The sequence below is a fragment of the Lupinus angustifolius genome, chromosome LG12 (assembly GCF_001865875.1).
Source record: "Lupinus angustifolius cultivar Tanjil chromosome LG12, LupAngTanjil_v1.0, whole genome shotgun sequence".
NCBI classification, from domain to species: domain Eukaryota; kingdom Viridiplantae; phylum Streptophyta; class Magnoliopsida; order Fabales; family Fabaceae; genus Lupinus; species Lupinus angustifolius.
The window spans coordinates 16,438,525-16,438,742 of NC_032020.1; the positions used below are offsets into that span (position 1 = coordinate 16,438,525).

Consider the following 218-nt stretch of genomic DNA (forward strand, 5'->3'; position numbering starts at 1 on the left):
GATGAGGATGAGGATAAGGATAGGATGAGGAGGAGGATGAGGATGAGGAATAGGATAGGATGAGGACGAGAATGAGGATGAGGATAGGATTAAGAAGAGGAAGAGGATGGGGATGAGGATAGAATGAGGACGAGAATGTGGATGGGGATAGGATGAGGAAGAGGATGAGAATATGATCAAGATGAGGAGGTGTATTAGGATGAGGATGAGGATAGGAT

General features: G+C 45.4%; 1 long non-coding RNA gene across 1 annotated transcript in view; it reads left to right on the top strand.

The window, feature by feature from the left end:
* LOC109362486 overlaps positions 1 to 218 on the top strand; it is a 19,826-nt gene that overhangs the window by 11,309 nt on the left and 8,299 nt on the right. The window lies entirely within an intron of this gene.